The sequence below is a fragment of the Microcebus murinus genome, chromosome 28, assembly GCF_040939455.1.
Source record: "Microcebus murinus isolate Inina chromosome 28, M.murinus_Inina_mat1.0, whole genome shotgun sequence".
Taxonomy (NCBI): domain Eukaryota; kingdom Metazoa; phylum Chordata; class Mammalia; order Primates; family Cheirogaleidae; genus Microcebus; species Microcebus murinus.
The window spans coordinates 10,675,867-10,703,515 of record NC_134131.1 but is presented as its reverse complement, the minus strand read 5'-3'; the positions used below and the strand labels follow the sequence as shown (position 1 = coordinate 10,703,515).

The following is a 27,649-nucleotide window of genomic DNA, read 5'->3' as shown; positions in this document are numbered from 1 at the left end:
TGATGTGTTCTGGAACTGGGGTGTGGTGATTGCCCAGTTATTGGCTGGTGAGCATCATTGTCTTTCCTTCCTACAATGCAATTCTTACAAAAACTCTGATTTTGAATTTCTGAGTCTATGGGCCTGTTTTCCTCAGCAGAGGACACACAGTAGGCAATCAAAATATTTTTTTAAATAGATGAACGAGGTAGTGTGGAGTCCTGGAAAGAGCCCAGGTTTGGGGGACAGGTAGACCTAAAGGTCGAATTCTGTTTCAGTTACTTCATAGCTGTGTAACCTTTGACACCTCACTTAATGGCAGTGAACCTGATTTATTCATCTATAAAATGGATATAATAGTCTCTACCTTGCAGGTTTATGGCAAGGTCAGATGAGATAATATATGTAAAGTGACTGGAACATAGTAGGTGCTCAGTCAAATAATATTTTATTATTCACGTTAGAGTGGTAATTCTTTAAATGTTAAGTGAATAAATGAAAACATGAATGGATGTCATGAGAAATCCACTGATGGGTGAAGAGCTTCCTAGTTGGTTCTTGGTGAGTTGAGGTTCCTAAGGATTAGAGCCATTTTATGTGATGGTTGTCAAGGAGAATAAAAACACCTAAATTCAGACTCAGAAACCACCATCATGCCTTCCCACATGCTGCCATGCCTCTCAAGAATACCTCTGCCCCACTTCTTACCTGCGTGCCTCCACATATTCTGTAATATCTAGCTCAGGAGTTACTTCTTCCTCTGAGAAGTCTTTCTGGACTTCTTAGTGTAGGCTTGGCTCCATGCCACTCCGTTTACTTCTGCCATAGTCCGCATCATAGTGTTTAACTAGACATAGGTCACTAGCCCCCACTACAGTGCCTGACTCTTTGCAAGTTGAAGAAATAAATGGATGGATTGTTTCCAAATTATACAGTCATATCTGACACCTTGGGCAAGAGTCCTAACCTAAGCTCCAAATTTCTCAGTAGTAAGATGAATATGGAACTTGACCTCCCTGCCCCCCACCAGATTTTTTTTTTTAAAGTACATTCCTGCCAAGCATAGTGGTGCATGTCTATAACTCCAGCACTTTGGGAGGCCTGGGTATGAGGATCACTTGAGGTGAGGAGTTTGAGACCAGCCTGGGCAACATAGCCAGACTCCATCTCCACAAAAAAAAAAAAAAAAAAAATTAGCCATTGTGGTAATGTGTGCCTGTAGTCCTAGCTACTCAGGAGATTGAGGTGGGAGGATCTTTTCAGTTCAGGATCTTTTCAGTTCATTTGAGGTTACAGTGAACTATGATGGTACTACTATACTGCAGTCTGGGTGACAGAATAAGACCCTGTCTCAAAAAATATATACATTTCTTATAAACAAAATTATATTAAATTGTTTAAAAATCAATTTCAGGAAATAATATTTATAAAATCATATTGCTGGGCTATCACATATAGAAACATACTTCATTTTTATAATAACTGCACAAAGAAGGTAGATGGTAATGTAGTTATGTTGAAATATGGAAATGATACTAGTTTTTAACTTAAATTCATAAGCAAAAAGAAAATAAACAAAAATGGTAAATAAGAAAATTAACATTTTTTAGGGCATGAATATAATTTTTACTTATAGGAAGTTTCTCTGTTATTGAACAGTAGGGCAATTGAAAGTACATTAAAAGAATATCTTTGAGGAATTGAACAAATATGTTTCCTCGTGAAGGAGAAATCTTGGGCTAAGGTAACAGCTCAACTTTAAAAAAAATTATTGTATGTGTTTAAGGTGTGCAACCTGATGTTTTGATATATGTATCCACCATACTTTTGAGGATCAAAAGAGATTGTAGCTATAACCAAGCAGAGTCCAAGAGCTTGAGTGAGGTATTCAGAAGACCAGGGTTTGGTTAAGTACCAAGTTTTTGCTTAGCTTATGCTGTACAACTGGCTTTTATTGTGTTGGGTGGAGATTGCAGGCAGCTGACAGAATTTTAAATATCTCTGGGGAAAAGGCAAGTTGGAGAAATTGGGGAAATTGTCAGGGAAAGAGACTAGAGATTTAGAGGGAATTCTATAAATGTTAATATTTTCTTCTGTCTACACATGAGTCCATTAATACAGTGACATTACTCAATAGTGCTTTGGAATTTTCTGAGGTTTGTTTGAGGGGTGGGGTTGAGTGTGGGGAGTGGGCAGAATCAATGATTGTTACTAGCTTCAGGATGGCCATGGGCTGCATGAAGCATTGGTCCAGCCAGGTACAGGCAATTTAATTTACAAATGTAAGAGTGGTTTGTATTGAAGCCCATCTAGGTGAATTATGAAGTGAATCCATGTACTGTAAAATCTGTTTTAGAAACTGGACTACTCTCCTAGACCATCTGGCAAATGACCTCTAGGATCAATCTTTTCCTTCCTTTTCCGCCTCTCGCTGCTTTGTCCCAGGAAAATTTGTAAATGAGACTAAGTATATTTCAAACATTAAAAATTTCCCCTTTCTGTGTTCTTTGCACTGCCCCATTCCCCAGTTTAGTGCTTCAGTATAATCCTAATCTTTATCCACCTCTATGGTCCATAGTCTGGTCTCAGAATCAGGAATATCAGTTATTTAGATATTTATGGGAACTTAGATCATGAATGCTTGCACTTTCATCATATTAATATTTTAATTGAATTAGGGAACAAGGGTCATTGTTTGTTATTAACAGGGTTTCAGAAACCACCTAGCAAGTAGAGGAGAATTTTGAAGCTGACAGATGATAGAAATAGCTAGTTATCATGCTTATAAGGGAAGGTCAGTCATGCCTGGAGTTGTCCAGTCCTGATCCATGTGCTTTTCTTTTCTTTTCTTTTTTATTTCTTTCCCCATGTTTTTATATGATATCTATATTCATTTATAAATATATACTTACACATGTATTTGTAGTGTATTTATATATTTCTTCTCCACTGTATAGAAAAGCACCCCACATTGGCAGATGGCACTCTACTCTGTATTTGCATGTATAAACATCTATATTTTAATATTTATGTATTTATTTGTTGATGTATATATTTATATACATTAAATATTTCTTTTTTTCTTTTTTTATTTCAGCATATTATGGGGGTACAAATTTTAAGGTTTCAAATAATGCCCTTGCCCCCCAACAAGCCTAAGCTTCAAGCGTGACCATCCCCCAGATGGTGCACGTCTCACTCATTATATATATGTATACCCCCCCCCCAATACCCAATTAATGTAGTTCCTATGTGTCCGCTTAGGTGCTGCTCAGTTAATACCAGTTTGCTGGTGAGTATATGTGGTGCTTGTTTTTCCATTCTTGGGATACTTCACTTAGTAGTATGGGTTCCAGCTTTATCCAGGAAAATACAAGATGTGCTATATCACCGTTGTTTTTTAGAACTGAATAGTACTCCATGGTATACATAGACAACATTTTATTAATCCACTCATGAATTGATAGGCACTTGGGTTGTTTCCACAGCTTTGCAATTATGAATTGTGCTGCTATAAACATTCGAGTGCAGGTGTCTTTTTTGTAGAGTGTCATTGGATCTTTTGGGTAGATGCCCAGTAATGGGATTGCTGGATCAAATGGTAGATCAACATAATGAGTCAACATAAGTCAACATAATGAGACAACCACTATAGAGGAAGCTAATGATTTCTGGAGGCAACATATTCCTTCTCTGAACTACTTCATTAGGAATTTCCTCCTCAGATTGAGCTAACATATCTGTCTTCCCCAAATTTTTCAGGTACCATAGATAATTCCCAAACAGAAAGCAACCATCTTTCATTTGGAACCATTAAAATCTATGGCCATATACTACTATTTCCAAAATTCACTGATATTACAATTTGGGGTAAGGAATACTGGGCATTCCCTACATATGGGGTTTATCCCTGGCCTATGGGTATGCAGTCAGTCCCACTTGGTCCCCAGAGGTAAAACAGAGAGGTGATGGATAGAGGCCAATAAAATTCTGCTTGCTTCAGTTGATGCTGTGTCTGAACCACTTATTTATTTGTTCTGCCTATGAGAAATGTATCACTCCAATGGGTACATATTTAGAACAGTGGTCTTCATTTGCATGTCTTTGATATTTAAAATTAAGCCTCTAGAGATTTGGTTTACTGGTTTATATGTTTAAATGCAAAGCAAAGACTGCAGTGAATTCTACTGTTGAGAAAATATCTGTAGATTAGTAATTGCACTTATAATTATCTCAACTTTATTTTTAATAAGAAAAAGAAGCAACAGAGATACCAATCCTCTATGCCCTATGAAAAGACACACGGGGAGGCATCTGGCCCTGAAACAGCAGTGCTACAAGCTTTGGGGAATATTCTTGGGTCATAATAGTTAGGCCCCAGAAAACAGGAACCCTGTCTCTTCTGTTCTTAGGAGCTCTGGGAGGTAGTAGCCAGATAGGACTTGATTAGGAGATCCCCTAATATTACCAGGTTCCATAGGCTTTAGCCACCTCCCTGTGCCCCAAAACAGCCTGCACACTCTCTCTGCTCTCTCCTAAAGCAGCAGTCTATCTCCTCTGGAGCACCAAGCGAACAAATCGCTTTGACACCTGGGGTACAGCGTACAGCCTGCTTCTTTGCACCCTACCAGAGGACTAACACGTACTTGGTCGGCTTTTAGTCTTTTGGAATCACTGCTCTGAAGAAATAATATATAATAGCACGGTCTGTCAGTCTGGAGTGTTTCACCCAACAGGGGACAAGACATAAATAGATATATTTATAAAAATATACAAAGAAATATATAGGGTTGTTTGATTTTTTTCTTGCTGATTTTCATGAGTTCTAAGTAGATTTTAGTTATCAGCCCCTTATCAGATGTATAGGATGCAAAAATTTTCTCCCATTCTGTAGGATGTCTGTTTACTTTCATGACTATTTCTTTGGCTGTGCAGAAGCTTTTTAGTTTGATCATGTCCCATTTATTTATTTTTGTTGCTGCTGTGATTGCCTTTGGGGTCTTCTTCATAAATTCTTTACCTAGGCCGATCTCTGGGAGAGTGTTTCCAATATTTTCCTCTAGAATTCTAATAGTTTCATACCTTAGGTTTAAGTCTGTTATCCAGCATGAGTTGATTTCTGTGAGAGGTGAAAGGTGTGGATCCTGCTTCAGCCTTCTACAAGTGGCTATCCAGTTTTCTCAGCACCATTTATTGAAAAGGGATTCTTTTCCCCAGTGCATGTTTTTGTCTGCTTTGTCAAAGATTAGATGGCTATATGAGGATGGTTTTATATCAGGGTTCTCAGATCTGTTCCACTGGTCAATATTCCTATTTTTGTGCCAATACCAGATTGATTTAATTACTACTGCTTTGTAGTATAGTTTGATATCTGGCATATTAATACCTCCCATTTTGTTTTTATTGCCTAGAATTGCTTTTGATTTGCGGGCTCTTCTCTGGTTCCAAACGAAGCATAAAATTATTTTTGCCATATCTGTGAAGAATGATGTTTGGATTCAAAAAGTGGGCAAAGGACATGAACAGAAACTTTTCTAAAGAAGACAGAATAATGGCTAACAAACATGAAAAAATGCTCAACATCTCTAATCATCAGGGAAATGCAAATCAAAACTACAATGAGATATCACTTATTTCCAGCAAGAATGGCTTTTATCAAAACATCCCAAAACAATAGATGTTGGCGTGGATGCGGGGAGATAGGAACACTCCTACACTGCTGGTGGGACTGTATACTAGTTCAACCTCTGTGGAAAGCAATATGGAGATACCTTAAAGCAACACAAGGTAGGGATGAACTGTGTAGGGATGTGAACTGTGTAGGGATGTGATAGAGGAATTTCAAGCATTGAGTAGGGCTAGGCTATGTAGACTGGCACTGTATTTTAAGCTGAATAAGGTTTTAAAGTCCATATTTAAGAAGAAAATGGCATATAGTCAAAATCACCTTTCAAAATCTCTCAAGAAGACTCTATCATGGGGAGCTACACACTCTCTCAGCAGGTTAATGATTTAATGATTCTCTTTTCCCTTTCAGGCTTGGAGATGGTTGCTGCTGCTTTAGTTGAACACCAGGTGGAATAGTTTACGAGCCACATAGTAAGAAAGTAATATAGTATCTTTAAAGACTACAACAAGAACATCTCTCTGTAGGGCAAAGTGTTCATGCAATGAAAGTTCCTGAAAGTTCCAGAATTCTTGAGGAACTCCAGAGGGTCTAGAATCAGGAAATGTGAGTGACTGATGAAACATGAGATTTCACCGCTCTTACCTCGTGTCTCTCTCTTGCACCAAGGCATAGATTCAACTAAGTGGAATGGTAGGTTCGAGTTCTGCACTCTTTAAATTGTTATTATTGTTATTTTTCTCTTTCACTCTCTCTTTTTGAACTTACAGCACGTAGAGTTGAATTTGAGTAAGTAAATGCACAGTTGATATGGCCCCTGTATAAGAGTCCTTCCAAATGTGAGATTTGTGATTTCTGCCCAATAGGTCTATAAGAGATATAGTATAAGAAAATAGTAACCTTTTAGCCCAGGATGGGCAAGCTACATTCTTAGCCATGAACCAGATTCAGCCCATTGCTTGTTTCTGTAAGTAAAGTTTTATTGGAACACGGCCATGCCCATTTGTTTATACACTATGGCTGCCTTTGAGCTACAATGGCAGAGGTGGGTAGTTGCACCAAGGAGTGTATGGCTTGCAAAGGCTAAAATATTTACTATCTTGTCCTTCACAGGAAACTGCTCATCCCTGCTCTAGTCATTATTTTGTTTTGTTGATAAGGAAATATGCATTATACACATCACAAAAAATGGCTTCCTGTGAGGCAAGAGTTTTTTAGATGATTCTGGGGAAATAGCTCATCTGCCTAAGTGCTTTGACCCAGAAGATTACTAGTGCTTGTTTTTCCACCCACTAAACTGAAGCAGAGAACTTCTATAAAAACAATCCTTGAAACATTACTTATAACTACATCAAAACTGCCAATAAAAATCAATCCCCATCTCTTGGGTGAGAAATACTGCAAAAGATTATGGTTTATGGGAGAGATGTTTATCTCATCCCTTGTCACAACAGCAGCCTTTCTCTTCCTGATTAGCCAGGGCAAAATTTAGTTCTGCATTCTAAGATTTCAGATTAGATTAAAAGAAATGTTTGTTCAAAGGAGTGGGCAGGAGCTATACCTATGTGTGGAAATGCTTCATGTTTTTTAATGTGCCAAAGGAGACTTATATTCATCCAACCTCAATTCCCCTGAATAGAGCTGAGTGAGATTTCATAGCATAGTGCAGAGCCACTTATCTTGAGATGAAAAAAAATAAAAAGTGTCATTAACTGATTCCTGCTGAGGCATCATATTTAGAAGGCCTAAAGGTTAGTTGGCTAACTTAAGATCAGAGAAGGGGAAATTATTGCTTATTATAGGACTATTTCCATCTCCAATTTGGGTCCTTATTTGATGTGCTCATTCTGCTGGCTTAGGTAAACAGGAAAAGCCGGTGGTGGTGGTAGTTCTTTTTATCTACATCTGTATCATGGCTGTTATAAGGAAGCATCTGGTTCAATACAGCAATAAGTTAGTCACTACATGCTATAGTTTATTTTCTAAAATAATTTTTATGTAGGCTTGGCATATAGTTTTTTGTCATTTTCAAAAGTGCTAGAAAAGAACCATAAATTCTGTCAACAACAACTTTTTAGGTGAAGCATTTATTATCTCAGCTCTGGTCCCAAGCAGCTACTAGCTGAGTTAAGAAACTTCCTTTGTCTAAGTCTCAGATTCCTCACCTATGAAATGAAAGATTAGGTAGAGGATTTATGTGGCTTCTGATTTATGCGGATCAAGAAATTCTACGAATCTTGGTGCTGTGACTACCAACTATTTTACTTTTTCGTATGCTGACAGTGTTGATTTCATGTGGAAGGTTGGACGATACTACAGATTTCTTCACTCACCTTTTCCCCTCCCCTTTCTCTCTGGAGGCTCCATCACTGTCCATCTTTTCTCAGACTGTAGCTCCCCATCTTCCTCTTTTTCCTCACCTACTCCTTAGTCTTTGAAAGCTCCCCGCTTCGCTCAGCTCCCTCTTCCATTCTCACCATCTCCCTTTATTTCTGCATACTTTCTTTCTTTTTCTTTTTTTTTTTTTGAGACAGAATCTCGCTTTGTGGCCCCAGCTAGAGTGAGTGCTATGGCATCAGCCTAGCTCACAGCAACTTCCAACTCCTGGGCTCAAGCAATCCTCCTGCCTCAGCCTCCCGAGTAGCTGGGACTACAGGCATGTGCCACCATGCCCAGCTCATTTTTTCTATATATATTAGTTGGCCAATTAATTTCTTTCTATTTATAGTAGAGATGGGGTCTCACTCTCACTCAAGCTGGTTTCGAACTCCTGACCTCGAGCGATGCGCCTGCCTCGGCCTCCCAGAGTGCTAGGATTACAGGCGTGAGCCACTGTGTCCGGTCATTTCTGCACACTTTCACCATTGCCTTCCATCTCTGCCTTGTTTCTTTCCCTCTTTCATCCATCCCTTTTTCTCCCAGGTGTGTTTTGAAATCCTCCCAGAGCACACTTGTGATTCTCTTTTCTCTCGGTAGTGCTGAGGTCCTCAGGTAAAATGCCTTTGCTGGCAGTTTTGGGCAGAATGCTAAGTGTGCTAAGGACCTGTGAAGGTCAAGTACCTGTCTGCTGGAATAAATGGGGCTTCACAGTGAGACTAAGTCGGCACAATGGGGAGACCCAGTGGATTTTCCCTCTCTGTTACCCTGTGGTAAAATCAATCATAATATGCCTCCCTGAAAATTGAACTCAGGGAATTGGAATCAGTGAGGTTCTTTGTAATGGTGCCTAAAGCAGTAGAAGGGGAAAGAGGAAGCAGTGAAAGGGGTTGGACAGCTTTTAAGGGAAGTATCTTAAAATACTTACCCCCTGATGATTCATGCTTATCCTTTTCCCTCATTGTCTTTTGTACAGAACAACTGAAACCAATCATCATGAAACCCAAAGCCCTCAAAATCCTAGATTGAGGTTTGAATATGTATTTCATCAATTTTTGATGCAGACTAGAAGTCCTAGAAGGCTAGCTGCAAAAATTGACCACGAAGTTCCTATGTATCATGATTATTCCTATGTATCTGCTTTACTCACAGAGACAAATATAATCCAAAAGTAATGTACGTATAGATTGGGAAGGCGTTGTAATTGCTTATAGTTGAGGGAGGTTATATAGGAGAAGAAGCAGATTTGTTCTGTCCAGAACCAGAGTGATTGGATATGAATTACAGAAAGGCAGAAGTTAGCAGAGTGTGAAGAAATAATTTCTAATGAGCAGATCTTTCCCCCAAAGTAATGAGGTCTCCAGTTCGAGAGAAGCTAGAAGAAAGCTTTCAAGGGAGTTACATTCAGTTGTATTCATTCATTCAGCAAATATTTACCGAGTACCCATTCAATGTCAAGCACTCTTTTAGGTTCTGGGACCCAGCAGTGAACAGCTATGACACATGAACTATCTGTTTTTCGGGAATTAAAATAAAGCTTACTTATAACTGAAATTATGCTAAATATAATGGTCAGAAGAATTCATCTCTGTAGATTTTACATGCCATAGGGTAATCATTCTGAATATCAGTTACAAGACTCATAAAAAAACTGGTTGTTTTTATTTTGGAATGGCTTAGATTATGAATAAGTAGGCATTAACCTATCTCATTAGCTTTTCCTCAAAGTCTATTATTGAAATGCATTTGTATTCCTAATGATAAGGCCTGTATAATTCCTAATGATAAGGCCTGAAAAGAAGGGGAAATTTATTTCTGGCCCCTTCCTTTCATTTTTGTCTTCTTCTCCTAGACCTAGAATCATCTTCTCTTATTTGCTTAAAAAGTTGGTGGTGCCCTCAGGATCCAAAGCTCCCAGGCTTCATTTTGTTTTATATCTTCCTCCACCTTCCTACAGTATCTCAAGCTTTCTAAATTATACACTTGTATCACCTCTCTTCTCATCCCCTGCATAAATACTCTTTTCTTCGGTCTTTCTTCTGAAACTATCAACATAATAATAAGAATACAATCACATTGGGCAATGCACAATTTGGTGCAATACTTCTCAAACATCATTGTGCATATACATTACTGTGGCTCCTATTAGGATGTGGATTAAGACTCAGCATATCTGGGTTGGTGCCTGAAATTCTGCATTTCTAACTGTCTCCCAGATGTTGCTGCTACTACTGTTCTGTGAATCACAATTTGAGTAGCAAGGGTTTGATAGATTAGGGATTAGGAATGTTCTCACTTAACTTTATGACTTTAGAAAAGTTACTTATCTTCCTGGGCCTAATTTTCTCTTAATTAAGAATAAAAGAGATAAACAAGTCCCCCCTTTCTCTGTATACTCTCAAATCTAAGATTCAACTATTCTACAAACACAGAAAATGACTTTCTGTTTCACTGAGAGGACTTGTGAATATCATTTGATCACATTTTATACCAAAATAATAGAAACTATAACATAAGTGATTATGTTTATCAGGGCCCATTGAAATATCAAGAATGAACTCCCTATTCAGATGTAATTGCTACTGTTCTTGATTAAAATCCTACCATTTGACCTTTTCATAATTTTCCTTATGAAAAAACAAAACTAGCTTCCTGCAAAGGACACTTGACAATCTTGTAGTCAGGGTACGTGGGAAAAGTTACTGCCATGGAAGCTGACTTATCCCTGGAACATTCTAAGGGAAAATCTGAGCCAACTTTTCTATACTGGTCTGTTCTTGAATCTGGCACTTGGTATCTCTCTAAATTTAGTGGGCATTTTCTGCTTTAATGAATATCTAACTGTGTAAATATAGATGTTGTTTGTTCAGCACTTTTCCCAGCAGTATTTTCCAGGGATAATTTGCCTGCAATAAACTCCTGAGGCAAACATGCTTCCCCTCTACCAGCCTTGCACAAATAGCTGATCTAGGCTCAGGGACATAAATAACCTCTTTGCAGAGAGACACTTACCTCCAGAGAGTCCCAATCTTTGTTATAGCTATCTTTGTCCTTGAGGCCTTTCACATTTCTGTCGGTTGAGTCTCTGAGTTCTTCTTTGGACTTGATATTGGCAAACATTATCCTCCCTTGTTTGACACTGTGGATCGTTTTAGAGCTAGAAAGTCTTTGAGATGAACTAGTCTAGTGGTTCTTAACCTGGATCCATGGATGTTTTTTGGGGGGCTTAATTTGCAAATACCCTCAAATAATATGTACACTTTGGAGAGTGTGAGGGCTGTGAGGAGAGGCTCATGCATTCACCAGATTCTTAAGTAGTCTTTAATTTAAAACATTTTAAGAACCTCTGTTCTAATTGAGATTTCCTCATTCCCAAGGCACCTCTTTTTCAAATGTGTAAAATAACAATGAGTCTTTACCTGTATTTTACAGTCCTTAAACAAGCAAAAAAACTTATTGTGTTGGGTACTATGGAGTGTGCAAAGTGTAATGAACAATTTCCTATATTGAAATTGCTTTCCTATATTTTACATGTCATTAATCAAATTATTAAGGATTACAAATTATGTGGCATCCCCTATTTAAACTGGAGATACAGACATAAAAGATACTATCCCTACTCTTAGTAAAACTTCAGTGTAGAGGAAAGAATGTGAGTATCCAGGAATATGTTGTAAATCAGTGTATCATATGTCCCACAACTTTCCAGAGGAACTGTAGGACAGGTGACAGAATTGTTAAAACTATGTGGAGTCAGCTATGAGAATTGGGAAACCTAACTGACATTGCTGTTTATTCTGTAACGATGATAAAAACCACATGTTTCTCATCAACAGAGAAAAGTAAAACATATAGACTATTCTCTGGGAAAGTTTTGGGAAGATTTAGTAGTATCCCAGGATCAGGGGAAACAACCATGTTCATCAAAATAGTTCCCAGATTTTGTTATAGGCTAGAAAACCCTGGAGAGATTTTTGTCCTTTAATACATATCAAAATAATTCTTGGATACAGTTATAAATGTCAAATAGTAGTTGCTGATTGTAATGAAAACCAACAGTTCCTGCTTTAACACATTACACTCCCTGGTCTTGAGCAGCTTTAAAAACATATGGGTTCCTAGGGCTCTACCCAGATCTCCCAAATTATTTGAATATGCAGGAAAGGTCCTAAACCTTCCTTTTATGCTGGAGCCATATAGTTCCAAAAATTCTCTGTGGACTGGTCCAGGCTGGCTGGTTAGAATCACTTTGCTTGGGACTCTTTCACTCACCCAAGTACTTTAGGCCTTCAATGCCTGTGGATAAAGTGCCATAAAAGCACTATGGATGTGTAATAAAGAAGGAGAGGTCACTTTAGCTGCCATCATCAGTGTTGGCTTCCTGAATGAATTGGCATTTAAATAACCCTTGATGAATAGGTCAGATTTGAGGCAAACCTTGCTCTTCCTGTCTTGGCAGGCCAACTTTTATTGCTGGCCAAGTTATCTTTTGGGCAGTGGTGCGGTTATAACCCAGGTTGCATTTCTGGCAAGGTCTTCTGAAAGATCTTCTTAAACGGCTTCTAAGTGAGATAGGTTTCAATTTCCCCTCTCTCTTGCCCATTTCAATCAATCTTTTGTTTACACACAGGCCTAACTCCAATATGCACAGTACTTATTGATGGTTACCTCCGGAGGAGGGGGAAATGAGATGAAAGGTCAATGCACTATTCTCATTGCAGCATTTTTTTGAAACCAGTACACACTGACTTGCAAAATGCTGTGGTAGGAAATACAGTGCACGGAAACAAAAATACGCTTTTGACAAACTTGACCTATTCTCATAACAGTCCTCTAAATACTGATCTCATTATATGTGTCTATTGCCATACATGAGGATGGATGCTTTTAAAGGTCAACAAGTGAATGTATTAAAACAGTCTCTTATTTGCTTATCAGGTAAAAATTTAAGAAATTCAAGCTTTTTCTATTTTCTAGGAACTGTGTTGTTTCCCTCTTCCTTATTCCTGTTATGTTTCCTGGACTTTAGTTTTTACAGATTACTAATAATCTTCAGTTCCTTAAAAGCTTAATTTTCTTCAATAAAATAAAACCTTTTAAAAAATTATTTATAGCTAGAGTTTTTCCTTTTCTAAGGGTATCCCTCTACTTTGAGGACAACTTATACTGTTCTATGCCAAAGGGACAATAAAACTAAGCATTATATTTATTTATTTATTTTTTTTTAATTTTTTTTTATTTTGGCATATTATGGGGGTACAGATTTTAAGGTTTCAATAAATGCCCATTTCCCCCCTCCCCCCAAAAGTCTGAGTCTCCATCATGACCATCCCCCAGATGGTGCACATCTCACTTATTATGTATGTATATACCCACCCCCCTCCCCCTACCCCCTCCCACCTGCCCAATACCCTATTACTGTAGTACCTATGTGTCCACTTAGGTGCTACTCAGTTAATACCAGTTTTCTGGAGAATATATCTGGTGCTTGTTTTTCCATTCTTGGGATACTTCACTTAGTAGTATGGGTTCCAGCTCTAACCAGGAAAATATAAGATGTGCTATATCACCATTGTTTCTTAGAGCTGAATAGTACTCCATGGTATACATATACCACATTTTATTAATCCATTCTTGGATGGATGGGCACTTGGGCTGTTTCCACAGCCTTGCAATTATGAATTGTGCTGCTATAAACATTCGAGTGCAGGTGTCTTTTTTGTAGAGTGTCACTGGATCATTTGGGTAGATGCCCAGCAATGGGATTGCTGGATCAAATGGTAGATTCACTTGTATCGCTTTAAGGTATCTCCATATTGCTTTCCACAGAGGTTGAACTAGTTTGCAGTCCCACCAGCAGTGTAGGAGTGTTCTTCTCTCTCCGCAACCACGCCAGCATTTATTGCTTGGAGATTTTTTGATAAAGGCCATTCTCACTGGGGTTAAGTGATATCTCATTGTGGTTTTGATTTGCATTTCCCTGATGATTAGAGATGTTGAGCATTTCTTCATATGTTTGTTGGCCATTCTTCTGTCTTCTTTAGAAAAATTTCTGTTCAAGTCCTTTGCCCACTTTTTAATGGGGTTATTTGATTTTTTCTTCCTGATTTTCGTGAGTTCTAAGTATATTCTAGTTATCAGTCCCTTATCGGATGCATAGGATGCAAAAATTTTCTCCCATTCTCTAGGTTGTCTGTTTACTTTCATGACTATTTCTTTGGCTGTGCGGAAGCTTTTTAGTTTGATCATGTCCCATTTATTTATTTTTGTTGCTGCTGTGATTGCCTTTGGGGACTTCTTCATAAACTCTTTGCCCAGGCCGATGTCTAGGAGAGTGTTTCCAACTTTTTCCTCTAGGGTTCTAATAGTTTCATATCTTAGGTTTAAGTCTGTTATCCAGCGTGAGTTGGTTTTTGTGAGAGGTGAAAGGTGTGGGTCCTGTTTTAGCCTTCTACAGGTGGCTATCCAGTTTTCCCAGCACCATTTATTGAAGAGAGATTCTTTTCCCCAGCGTATGTTTTTGTCTGCTTTGTCAAAGATGAGATGGCTATATGAGGATGGTTTTATATCAGGATTCTCACATCTGTTCCACTGGTCAATATTCCTGTTTTTGTGCCAATACCATATTGTTTTAATTACTACAGCTTTGTAGTATAGTTTGATATCTGGCATATTAATGCCTCCCATTTTGTTTTTGTTGCCTAGAATTGCTCTTGATATTCGGGGTCTTCTTTGGTTCCATACGAAGCGTAAAATTATTTTTTCTATATCTGTGAAGAATGCTGATGGGATTTTAATAGGTATTGCATTGAATCTGTAGATCAGTTTGGGTAGTATAGACATTTTGATGATATTGAGTCTGCCGATCCACGAGCATGGTATGGATTTCCATCTGTTTACATCCTCTGCTATTTCCTTCCTCAGTGTTTCATAGTTCTCCCTGTAGAGGTCTTTTACCTCTTTGGTTAAATATATTCCTAGGTACTTTAATTTCTTTGTTGCTATTGTGAAGGGAATTGAGTCTTTGATTTGGTTCTCAATTAGATTGTTGTTGGCGTATATGAATGCCTCTGATTTCTGTGTATTAATTTTGTATCCTGAGACTTTACTAAATTCATTGATCAGTTCCAGGAGTTTCTTGGTTGAATCCTTGGGGTTTTCTAGATACAATATCATATCATCAGCAAACAGTGAAAGTTTGATCTCTTCTGCCCCTATTTGGATACCTTTGATTCCATTTTCTTGTCTGATTGCTGTAGCCAAGACTTCCAGCACTATGTTGAACAGAAGTGGAGATAGTAGGCAGCCTTGTCTGGTTCCAGTTCTAAGTGGGAATGATTTCAATCTTTCTCCATTCAGTATGATGTTGGCTATGGGTCTGTCATAGCTAACCGAATCCAGACACTTATCAAAAAAATAATCCACCACGACCAAGTGGGCTTCATCCCAGGGATGCAGGGATGGTTCAACATACATAAATCTATAAATGCAATTCACCACATAAACAGAAGCAAAAACAAAGACCACATGATTCTTTCAATAGATGCAGAAAAAGCTTTTGACAAAATTCAACACCCTTTCATGATACGAACACTTAAGAAAATAGGCATAGAAGGGACATACCTAAATATGGTGTTGATTTTGAGTCCTGTTATCAGCTCTCGTTCTGGGCGGAGCTGGGTTGGGTAAGCCTGCCCTCAGGCCGTTAGCAGGGGTCAAAGTTCTGTTCTCTGTTTCCAGGGAAGGCTGTCAGGGCGGGGCTGGAATGGTCCCGCTCAGCCAGAAAGTCTGGGTGTGGGGGTGGGGCTGTCTGAGACCAGCAGTCTGCAGCAGGCCTGGCTTCTTTCCACCCTCCCCAACTCCGCAGCTACTCCTGTGCCTCTGCCAGCAGGCCAGACCACAAGCCACCAGGCCTCCCCGGACTGTGATGCCGGCGGGGAGGTTCCCGGCACAGGAAAGCCACCTGGGTTGGGCGCATGGCCTCCTCCTGGGAGGAGGGTTGCCCTCTAGGACGCCGATCCGCCCCTGGAGGCACACAGACCTCAGTAGGCTGTTCACGTATAACCCTTCTGTGCCCCGGGCAATGCTAGCCCTTGGTGCAGGGAATCTGGTCTGCAGGTCCGACCTCTGGGTCCCAGAGTTCAAACTGTATTCCCACCAGGGAGAGGATTTCCGGTCCTAATTCACCCACAGGGAGCCCAAGCTGGATCTATGTCTCTCAGCCTCTGAGTCGGCACCGTTTTCCTGGGAACACGGTGCCAGCAGCACCTGGGAGGGCGGGCGGGGTCCCAAACGGGAAGGTCCCGTTCCCTGGAGGTGCCTCCGGCTGGTGGATGTATTGTCTCTCTGGGCAGCTGTGGGTAGGGTCGGCGGAGGGGAGGAGGAGGCAATATGGCGCCTGCCGCGCGGCTCGTGTCCGTGCACACGGAGGTGCCCGGAGGAAGTTGGGAACCTGGTGCCACGTCTGCTACAGGCTCACCTTTGGCAGGTGGCGGCAGTCTCTGGGCTAGTGTCCGCAGGTCTCTCCACCCGCTGGGGAGCCCACCAGCAGTCCCGAATGCAGGGGAGGGGAAACAGCGAATCCACCTACCCTTGCCGCTGGTCTCCGGGCTGCTCCGGTGGTCTCAGCCTCCAGTTCTCCTCCGCAGCCTCCTCCCGTGGAGTCTCCCGGGGTCTCAGGTACCCCTCCTTCCGGCCCTTGTCCGCTGTATGCTCGTCTTCCTGCTTCTTTCCTCTAGTTTCTGCTAGAATCTGTCTTTTCTGGAGAGACCCTCTGTCTGGCGGTGTTATTCGTCCGCCATCTTGCTCCGCCCTCTCCTAAGCATTATATTTATAATAAAATAATTTGAGATTTTTGGGAGAAATATACTACATAAAGTAGTGTCATATTGTTTCAAGGGAGAATTAAGTGCAAAGGTTAGGTTAAGTCAAGGAATAGTATAAATAATTATATAGGAGTGTAGGAATAGAAATAGTTTATAAACTACAGGATAAAGACATATGTTTCCTCTCTATTTCAGTAGGAAAGAAAGAAAGGAACAGAATAATTCCAAAGTGCACTGATTTTTTATACTTGACGAATGTATAAAAGAGTTGGGAAGAGATGATTATTACCATATGGATATCATAAATCCAGCATAGAAACAATACATGTAAATAGCCTTAAGAGCATCACATCAGTTGGCTATGAATTTCAAGGTTCCCATGACTACTCTCAGGTTTAGTAATTCACTAGTATAACTTATAGAACTCAGGAAAGTACTATACTTATAATTACAGGTTTATTATTGCAAAAAGGATAATACAAATTGGAATTAGGCAATGGAAGAAGAGATGCATGAAGTAAAGTTTGGGAGGCATTCTAACATGAAGCTTCTAGTCATCCTCTCCACACAAAATCATGGATGGCATTACCTTTTCCTGGCTATGATATGTGATAATACCCAAAGGGTACTGACCCTTCCCAACCAGGGAAGCTCACTGAGCCTTCAATGTTCAGAGTTTTTAGTAAGTCTTAATCACATACTGCTCACATTACTGACCTTTTTGAAAAGTCAGGCTAATACCTTTAGACTCTGGTTCCCCTGGAGGTTGGAACTGATAGGGCATATACCAAAACTCCCATCGTAAATCACAGTATTAGACTGTTCAGTGGTCAAAGCCCAAGGCAAATAAAGATATTCCTCTCTGGCAGGACATTCCAGGGATGTAGAGATCAACTCCCAAAGCTGAAGTCAAAGGCCTGTCCGCTCTTTAGGTTAAGTTAAATTTTCACTATACAGATTTTGATAGGAACTATTTTGAAGCTGTAGATTACCTTGTATGGTATTGTCATCTTAACAATATTAAGTCTTCCAATCCATGGACACAAAATATCTTTCAATCACTTAGGTCTTTAATTTCTTTCTGCCATGTTTAATTGCAAAAGACTTACCCTTGTTTTGTTAAATTTATTCCTAAGTATTTTATTCTTTTTGATGCTATTATAAAGGGGAAATTTTCTTAATTTGACTTTGGAATTGTTCAATTTCTAGTGTATTGAAATATAACTGATTTTTGGATATTGAACTTGTATGCTGTGACCTTGCTGAAGTTGCTTATTTTAATAATGTGTGTGTGTGTATTCTTAGTATTTTCTATATACAAGATCATGTCATCTGCAAATAAAGATGGCCTTACTTCTTCCTTTATAATTTGTAGCCTTTTGTTTCTTTTTCTTGCCTAAGTGCCCGTCTAGAACCTCCAGTATAATGTTGAATAAAAGTGGTAAGAGTGAACATTTTTGTCTTGTTCTTGATGTTGCAGGAAAGCTTTAGTCTTTTATTAAGTATGATGTTACTTGTGGAATTTTCATAGATGCCCTTTATCAGGTTGAGGAAATTCCCGCATATTTCTTGTTTGTTTTAATAATAGTTGTGTTTAACAATAGGCTTACAAAATCCATAAATATGTAACAATTGGCATTCTTGAGTCAGTATGTACTGGCTCTAGCATACCACTGTAAAGTCAACTCTTTTCTTCCACTAGACCAAACATAGGCCTCCCAGATGCCAAATGAGTGAATGCTACTCTGGGTATAATGCTCAAAAAATGAATTAAATGAAAACATTTCCTTAATAAAAATCAGTTACCATGTAAAACTTTAAAAAATAATATATTTAAATTATAATATCAAATAAAATTTAAATACATATTAAATGATATTAAATTAATTAATATTAAATAAGTATTATAATATTAAATATTATAAATATTATATTTAAAAAACTTACTATGAGACTAAAATTAATACCTAGTGTATTAATTATGTAATTTAGTGAGATGATATCTCTATAAAATAAACATTTTCTAATCCATTATGTAGAAGTCTGGTTGTCCTAACTCTAGTTTAATTTGTAAGAGTTACTTTCAATGAATATCATGTCTATTTTGATCAGGGAAGTTTCTGTCGTTGTCAGAATATTAATCACAAAGCAATACCTAGTAATAATAATTAAAGCATCAGCACTGTATCCATAGAAAAGGCCTCATTACAAAAGGTATTTCAAGGTGTGTTGTTTTGGTTTTGCCTCATTTCATGTGCAATTAAGGAATAAACTGTGAGAAAAAAGTTTTCCGCTTTCATTTACTCCAGTTACCTTTAGTAAGTTTAATTAATTTAAGATAATTGCAGAACTATTAATAAATTTGGAAATGTTACTCTGTCATATAGTCTGAAAAATATATTAGTGGAACTCTGTAATGTCCTTTTCTTTAGACGTTGATTTGTGAGGAAATGAATCCTTCTGTGTGTCTGGATCATGGGAGTTCTAGGTAACCATCTCTTTCACTTCTAGTAACACCATGATCGACTAGCCAACACCATGGGTCAGACTATTCTCATTGTTGCTTCGACCCTGCTGTTCATTACAATGACTATGCCTACCTTGCCTTGGGCAATTGAATGGCACCACTCTGGGATCCAGTTGCTCCCATTGCATTTAGGCTTCCCAGTTCAGTGGCAGAAGTTCCCACTGTAAGTTCTAGCCTACAGAAAAGAGTAATCATAGAGTCCTACAATGATGCTAGGGCTCTTCTCACAAATTGATCTTTCAAAGTACTGGTAAAAGGTGTGTCCTCTGGACCTTCTCAGGGTAGCTGAGTAGGGTCTATCCACTCTGACGTTCCAATCTCCCTGAACCTCTGAATCCCTTCCTCTGCAATAAACCTAAGCAGGTCTGGCATTTCAAATTCATTTTGAAAGGCTAATTTTCCATCCTTGTTTCAGTTAACCAACCCTAAAAGAGCCCTTAGAAAGAGCCCTTTCTAATTCTCCTCAGATGAGGTTTGGGGGAGGTGGTATGGGAGAGGCTACCTCTACTGGCAAAGAAGAGTCATCAGGGGTTCAATGTCCTCAGATTCATTAGGGTCTTCCCATATGCTCCCATTCCAATTTTCAGGATCCCATTCCTTCCCTATCAATGCCCCCACTTTAACAGTAATCAGCATTGTTGTAATCAGCTACTCTCAGAATGAAATTCTGGGTTCAGTTTTTAGCAATATCAGTTCTCTAGATTTGTATCACTACATTTTTGCATTCTTTTTTTTTTTCCATGAACAATTTTTTTATTTAATTTTTTTATGCCTTCCGTTTTTTTTAATATAATTTTTATTTTTTTTATTTTATTTTAGCATATTATGGGGGTACAAGTGTTAAGGTTACTTATATTGCCCATGCCTCCCCTCCCCCCTCAAGGAAGAGCTTCAAGCACGTCCATCCCCCAAACGTTGCACTTCTTACTCATTGTGGTTGTATATACCCGTCCCTTCCTCCCCCCTCCCACTCTCCCGACACCCAATAAATGTTACTCCTAAATGTCCACTTAGGTGTTGATCCGTTAATACTGATTTGCTGGTGAGTACATGTGGTGCTGGTTTTTCCATTCTTGGGATACTTCATTTAGTAGAATGGGTTCCAGCTGTATCCAGGAATATACAAGAGGTGCTATATCACCATTGTTTCTTAAAGCTGAGTAGTACTCCATGGTATACATATACCAGATTTTATTAATCCACTCATGAATTGATGGGCACTTGGGTTGTTTCCATAGCTTTGCAATTGTGAATTGTGCTGCTATAAACATTCGAGTGCAGGTGTCTATTTCATAAAGTGACTTTTGATCTTTTGGGTAGATGCCCAGTAGTGGAATTGCTGGATCAAATGGTAGATCTACTCATATCACTTTGAGGTATCTCCATATTGCTTTCCACAGAGGTTGAACTAGTTTGCAGTCCCACCAGCAGTGTAGGAGTGTTCCTCTCTCTCTACATCCATGCCAGCATTTTTTGTTTGGGGACTTTTTGATAAAGGCCATTCTCACTGGAGTTAAGCAATATCTCATTGTGGTTTTGATTTGCATTTCCCTGATGATTAGAGATGTTGAACATTTTTTCATATGTTTGTTGGTCATTATTCTGTCTTCTTTTGAGAAGTTTCTATTCATGTCCTTTGCCCATTTATTGATAGGGTTGTTTGATTTTTTTCTTGATTTTCCTGAGTTCTAAATAGATTCTAGTTATCAGCCCTTTATCAGATGTGTAGCTTGCAAAAATTTTCTCCCATTCTATGGGTTGTCTGTTTGCTCTTTTGACAATTTCTTTGGCTGTGCAGAAGCTTTTTAATTTCATTAGGTCCCGTTTGTTTATTTTTGTTGCTGTTGTGATTACCTTTGGGGTCTTCTTCATAAATTCTTTTACCTAGGCCAATGTCCTTGCAGGTTAGATGTGTTTCCTGAAGGCAGCAGATACTTGGCTTGTGTTTTTTTTATCCATTCGGTCAGCCTATGTCTCTTGAATGGGGAGTTCAAGCCATTCACATTTATTGAGATAACTGATAGGTGGGGAAGATTTCTGTTCATTATGTTGGGGTGAACTTTGTTGCTTTGTTTTCTCTTTTGAGCCATTGTAGTGTCTGGGATTTGATCTTTAGCTTTGAGTAGATTTACATTCGTGAGTGTTTATTATGCTGATCCATGGGTAACACTGTTTGAGCACTTCTTGAAGGGTTGGTCTTGTCTTGGTGAATTCCCTCAGTCTTTGCTTATTTGAGAATGTCTTGATTTCTCCTTCATAAACAAAACTTAGTTTTGCGGGGAATAAGATTCTAGGCTGGGCATTGTTCTGTTTCAGAAGAGTGAGAATGGGGGCCCTGTCTCTCCTTGCTTGTAAAGTTTCAGTAGAGAAGTCTGTTGTTATTCGAATTGGCTGTCCTTTGTATGTTACTTGCTTCTTTTGTCTTATGCTACTTGCTTCTCTTGTCTCTAAAGAGGCTCTTAGAAGGGCCTCTTTAGTTGATATTTTGGTCATTCTGATGACTGCATGTCCTGACGTCTTCCTGTTTGCATTGAATCTCCCAGGGGTCCTCTGAGCTTCTTGAACTTGTATATTGAGATTTTTAGCAAGGCCTGGGAAATTTTCCTCTATTATATCTTTAAATAGCTCGTCCAACCCTTGAGTATTGTCTTCCTCCCCTTCTGGCAACCCTATGACCCTCACATTAGGTTTCTTCACATAATCCCATATCTCTTGTAGGCTTTGCTCTTGTTTCTCTGCTCTATCTCTGTGACTGATTTATTTAATTGGAAGGTGTTATCTTCAATCTCTGAGATTCTTTCTTCTGTTTGATCTACCCTGTTCTTGAGGCTTTCCACTGAATTTTGTAGTTCCCTGAATTGATTCTTCATTTCCAGGAGTTCAGTTAAACTTTTCTTCATTGTATTGATTTCTTTAGTGAACTTTTGTTCCAGACCCTGGAGGCTTTTTGTGGTTTCTTTGTGTTTGTTATTGAGTTGTTCTTGTAGGTCGTTGAATTTTCTTATGCTCCACATTTGGAATTTCTCTTCTGTCATTTTGGTTGCCTGATTTTTGGTTGGTGTCTGTTTCTAAGGGGCTGGTGCTCTTCTTTGGGGGTGTGTTTTCTGTTTGGTTCTTCGTATTTCCGGAGTTCCTTCGCTGATTTTTTCCCATGTCGATCAGTTGTTGCTTCTTTCCTTTAGGTTTTTATTTGGGTATTCACATGCCTTGTTTAGTTTCTGAGCCGGTAGGTGGTGTCTGTAGGTGAGGTTCGACCACTCCCTGTATGATGAGTCAGTAGGTGCCCTGTATGATGACCACTCCCTGTATGATGAGTCAGTAGGTGCCATAAAGAGGGTGTGCAGGGTGTCCTCCTTGTCAATAGGTGGCGCTTGCTTCGAGGAACAGGCTACGCTGTTGTTTTTGTGTCCTGTTATCAGCTCTTGTTCCTGTAGAGAAACACGCTAGTGGCTCAGGTGGTCGGTGGGGCCCTGGGACTTCCAGGTGTGTCCTTTTCTCCCCCTCAGTGAGGGCTGGTCTGGGAGTGAGTCTGGGCGGAGCTGGGTTGGGTCAGCCTGCCCTCAGGCACCACAAATGCTGTTAGCAGGGGTCAAAGTTCTGTTCTCTGCTTCCAGGCAAAGCTGTCAGGGTGGGGCTGGAATGGTCCCTGCTCAGCCAGAAAGTCTGTGTGTGGGGGTGGGGCTGTCTGAGACCTGCAGTCTGGAGCGGGCCTTGCTTCTTTCCACCCTCCCCAACTCCGTGGCTACTTCTGGGTCTCTGCCAGCAGGTCAGACCACACACCACCGGGCCTGCCCTGGTTGTGATACTGGCGGGGCGGTTCCCTGCGCAGGAATGCCACCTGGGGTGGGTGCACGGCCTCCTTTTGGGAGGAGGGTTGCCCTATAGGATGCTGATCTGCCCCTGAAGGCACACACACCTCAGTAGGCTGTTTGTGTATATCCCTTCTGTGCCCCGGGCAATGCAAGACCTGGATGCACGGGATCTGGTCTGCAGGTCTGACCTCTGGGCCCCAGAGTTCAATCCCTATCCCCACCAGGGAGAGGAGTGCTAGTCCCAATTCACCCACGGGGAGCCCAAGCTGGGTCTATGTCTCTCAGCCTCAGGGTCTGCCCCGTTTTCCTGGGATCACTTGGCTAGCAGCTCCTGGGAGGGCCGGCGGGTGGGGAGCTCACCGTCTGAGTTCCCCTCAGTCAGCTGTAGTGCCCCAAAAGGGAAGGTCCCATTCCCTGGAGGTGCCTGGGGCTGGTGGCTGTATTGTCTCTCTTGGCAGCCGTGGATAGGGTCGGGGGAGGGGAGAAGGAGGCAATATGGCGCCTGCCACGCGGCTCGGGTCTGTGCACAGGGAAGTGCTCTGCGGGAGTTGGGAGCCTGGTGCCGTGTCCGCTACAAGCTTACCACTCACTGGCAGTGGCCATCTCTGGCCTGGTGTCCGCAGGTCTTTCCACCTGCTAGGGATCCCACCAGCAGTCCGAGCTGCGCAAGGGAGGGGAGAATTAATCGCTCTACCTACCCTTCCCACTGGGCTCCAGGCTACTCCGGAGGTCTCTGCTTCCAGTTCTCCTCTGCAACTTCCTCTCGTGGAGTCTCCCGTGGTCTCAGGTACCCCTCCTTCTGACCCTCATCCGATGTATGCTTGTCTTCTTGCTACTTTCTTCTAATTTCTGCTAGAATCTGTCTTTTTGGCGGAGACGCTCTGTCTGGCGGTGTTTCTTTCTGCCATCTTGATTCAGATCTCCTGCATTCTTCACAGTAATTTTTAGTGTTTGAACATCATGGCTCCTGGCCTTTTATATATTCAACTTGATTCAATTATTATTTGTTCAAATAGATACAACTTGAGTGACCTCTTGAATTGGCTCCTCTGTCCTCTGGAATTCTTGGAAGGAAGCAACCCCTACTTGGCAATGATGGATTTCTGACCCCATTGTAATTTTGTTCTCTAAGATGTGGAAACATTTACCTTCCATTAAGTGTTGGTGACTTATGGTAGGGAAGAATATTAGAGATCGTAGTCTGAGTACACATGAGATTGAAAGTGGGTATGACTACTGCTACTTTTATTGAGTCATTCTTAACAGTGACAGGACTGGAAAATATTTCCTTTTGTGATTATGAGTCCAAACATCTTTTCAATTTAACTTATGTTGTCATTTTCTACTTTCTTTATATTGTAGGTTTATCAACCACTGAGACTTTTGCTCTTTTTGAAACGTGATACCTTTTCAACTTCCAGTTTTAGTCCTTTCTCATGAGTGATATTCATACCTTTGTTCATACCTTTTGGGGGGTATATCCCTGTTTTCTTAGACTCCTGTTACTAAAGTTAACTCAAGTGAGCTTCTGCTTCTTGCAACCAAAGGTTTTAACAAACAAAACTTATTAAATAAGGGTAAATATAATGAGTCTGGCAAATAGGCTCGAGGCTAAGATTTTCTAAAACCTACACAAAAAATGTTTTAAGAATAAAATGAACAAAATTCTATTTATAGTTGTGTATGGAAAGAAGAATAAGGAAGGAAGTCCTAATAGTATACCATGAACAAAAAAATGTAGAAAAGCTAAAGTAGCAAAGAAGAGAAAAATCTATCTAGGAATATTATTTTCAAACTTGGTTAAGTAAAACAATCATAGAGAAGAAAGAGCTGAAATCCACAAGTCTAATTTTAACTGAATTAAAAATTATGTAGAATGTACAAATTATGAGTACGGAGAAATGGCTAGACTATTGTCAGTGATCTTTGAGGAGTCCTGGGACATAAGAGAGATACTGGAAATGGAAGAGAAGCATCTGTAGTTCTGATTTTTTCAATTGAAAGGAGAACAATCAGCATGGCACTGAGCACAGGTGAGACTTTAGAAGATGCAGTTCTAGGCAGTGTTTGAGCAAGCTTGGAGAAGTTGGCATGAGGCACTAGCATGGGTTTAATAATAAGTGATTATAAGAGAAGAGCCTTTCATCCTCTACTTATTGCTTTTGACAGAGTCACAGATGTCTGTGGCAACAGACATTGTGCACTTGGATTTCAGCAAGGGATCCGACACTATTGTGATATTCTTATGAATAAGAAGGAGACGTTTGGTGAGTTAATGGTAAAAAGTGAATAGATTTATAACTGGTTGAATAACTGTACCCATGGGTGTTAATGTATGGATTGACATCTATTGGAATATTCATCTGAAAGACTGAAAGAAATATTTCTTTCAGTGTGACATTAATAAAGCCCAGTGCTATTTTTGCCACTTTGTACCAGTGCTGTCTAATAGTACCCCCTGTGATGATTGTTTCGTATTTGTGCTGTCCAGTATGGTAACCACTGGTCATAGATAGTTATATGAGCCCTTGAAATGTGGCTAGTTCAATTAAGGCACTGAATTTGTTTTATTTTTAGTGTGTGCCTCATGGCTATTGTATTATACAGCACAGCTTTATACTATCACCAAATTTTTTTTTTTTTATTTTTTTATTATTTTTTTTTATTTTATTTATTTTATTTTTTTGTGGCTGGGTGGGGGGAAAATAGGAAAGGACTATCACCAAATTTTTAATGAGATATATGCAAAGTTTATTTTTTTCTTAAGAGGTATTTAAAATTTCATTTTATAGAATCATAAAATGGTTTTACTAAGATCATGTTCAAATGTTTTACAACTGTTTACAGATGAGAAAAATGAAGCCCAAAATATTTAAATGATTTGATCAGAATCACACAGTTATCAGCTGAACAGGGACTGATGATTGTTCTTTGAATTCCAGTCAATACATTTTTCATATATACCATGTTATAGAAAATAATCCTTCATGGGTATATAAGTATGGATTGCTTCCAAGAATTCCAGTGGGACAAAAGAGCCAATTTAAGAGATCACTGAAGTCAATACATAGATTCTTTGTAGATAAGTATTCCTAAAAATGGAATCTTGAGATTTCGTTTCTTGGTTGTAAAGGCCAAAGTGAATTAACATTAACTTACATTGAGTAAATGTGTACCCTTTCAGGGAAGACTATTTTTATGTCTCTAAACTTCAGAGTTGATTTCCTCTTTTTTTCCTTCACCCAATTAAAAAATATATTATTTAGGACTATGGCGCTGTGCTAATGTATTTCTGAAAAAAGAAAGAGGTGACCTGCTGCTGTGTAAAATTGTAGCAAGAAATCAACAGGGAAGGGATTATAACAATTAAAATCTTACATTCACAAAGGGAGGAAATGAAGTCTGATTAATGAGATCTGTAGTTTATATTTATAGGAAGGAGAACAACATTCTGTTTCAAACATTTTTTGCACTAAACTGACCTCATTATCTTCACCTACTTTCCAAGATATAGGAAAATTACTCCTTCTAATATCAAATTGAATGGGCATATGCATACTTTTATAATTTTCTTAAGAATAGAGTTGTACTGTCTTGATGCCATTTTGAAGAAAAATCTGTTTATTCTGTCTCTCCAAGAGCAAGGAGGTGATGTGTAAGCTAATTTGCTCATAAGTGGGATTTTTATATTTTGGAAAGAAAAAAAAAGAAATTGATGTAGTTTTTGAGTGTGGCCATTATTTTAATCAAAACATCTTGTTTTATTTATCAGTAGGGGTTTCAATTATTCTTTTAAGTAAAGGGAGGGAGGGAGAGCTTTTAGAGAAGGATTAGATCTGAAATGTGCCAGCTTGGATGTAAAGATACGGAGAGCAAGCAACACATGCCCCAGAGAAATCATCACCCTCATGGATCAGCCTTTGTTGAGTCCCCATATCTGATGTATTTCTGTAGTGCCCTAGCTAAACCTTTTTCTCCCATCCCTCCTCTCCTCTGTCCCCATTTATGCCATATACCAGAACAAGACCTCAGAGATTAGCCCATTTTTCCCACTATGCAGAGGAAATTGAGGTGCAAATAGTTGAAGTGACTTTCCCATGTCCGTACAGAATGTTATAAAAAAGTTGGGACAAGAACAGTGGTCTTGTAATTCCCAGTTCAGAGGGCTTTTGTCTCTGCTGTGCTGTTCTTCTAGTTTTGCTTACCACAGAAGTTTCAAAATGTCTTAATTCTTCCTTGTAACCATTTGATCAATAGAACAAGTACAATACATGTGTTTTGTTCTGAGCCTTGTCGGCACTTATATCTGAGTAGAAGAAAAGATGTACAGACAAAACTGCGGGGGGAAAAAGAAAAGCAAAACCAAATCAAACAATCCTTTTGGATCCCATTAAGGCACTCCCTCTCATTTTGATCTTTGATCATTTTGATCTTCAATAATTTGTTAAGTGTCCACTGTGTAGAATATGGAGCTTAGCTCTGTAGGAGTTAAGGGAGTTAGGAA

General features: G+C 39.4%; 1 long non-coding RNA gene across 3 annotated transcripts in view; it reads left to right on the top strand.

Moving 5' to 3' along the window:
- Window positions 1-5,319: 5,319 nt before the first annotated feature.
- LOC142865020 (uncharacterized) overlaps window positions 5,320-27,649 on the top strand; it is a 585,997-nt gene continuing 563,667 nt past the window's right edge. For 2 of the 3 annotated variants that reach the window (XR_012915321.1, XR_012915322.1), the window contains exons 1-2: window positions 5,321-5,766; window positions 6,017-6,298. This is a non-coding gene — a long non-coding RNA (uncharacterized LOC142865020). Of the gene's footprint in view, window positions 5,767-6,016; window positions 6,299-27,649 lie in introns of all 3 variants that reach the window. The other variant, XR_012915320.1, reaches the window with a different exon arrangement.